The sequence below is a fragment of the Hippocampus comes genome, unplaced genomic scaffold (genome assembly GCF_001891065.2).
Source record: "Hippocampus comes isolate QL1 unplaced genomic scaffold, H_comes_QL1_v1.1 scaffold528, whole genome shotgun sequence".
Classification (NCBI taxonomy): domain Eukaryota; kingdom Metazoa; phylum Chordata; class Actinopteri; order Syngnathiformes; family Syngnathidae; genus Hippocampus; species Hippocampus comes.
In genome coordinates this window covers 302,309-302,813 of record NW_017804900.1, presented here as the reverse complement: position 1 = coordinate 302,813, position 505 = coordinate 302,309, and positions in this window count along the sequence as shown.

Here is a 505-nt window from a genome sequence, read left to right as displayed (position 1 = left end):
CTCATCGGGTCAACGGGCTGCTTGACGACGACACGTACGAGACGGTGACACCTCGATTTTAGCGGGTTCAACGGAGCGAGGCGGCGGACGACATGCTTAAACACCCCTCCGAGTCGAGATCCGAGAAACCCCAGAACGCTCACGGTCTGAAATCCAAAATTGAATTTTCTGCTCTGCCAGCCGATGCTTGCCGAGATGGAAACGGGGCAAGCGGAGATGGGTGGAGGGGTTGGGGGGGGGGTCTGATGAGGGGTGCTGGGTGACAGCGGTAAATGGTGCCTTTATCAATGAGGGCCTGCGCGGGGATGCGCATTTTACGAATCAGCCAACATATAAGACGATGACTTTCCATACACGGACAAACGGAAACTCCTCTTTGATACATGCGATGTATCAAGTTTCGCATTCACATAAAATCTGCGCAGTCACGTTAGTTTAGGCTTTGAGAGCAAGCAAAAAAAAAAAAAAAAAAAAAAAAAACCCCACCGCAATGAGTTGTATTACC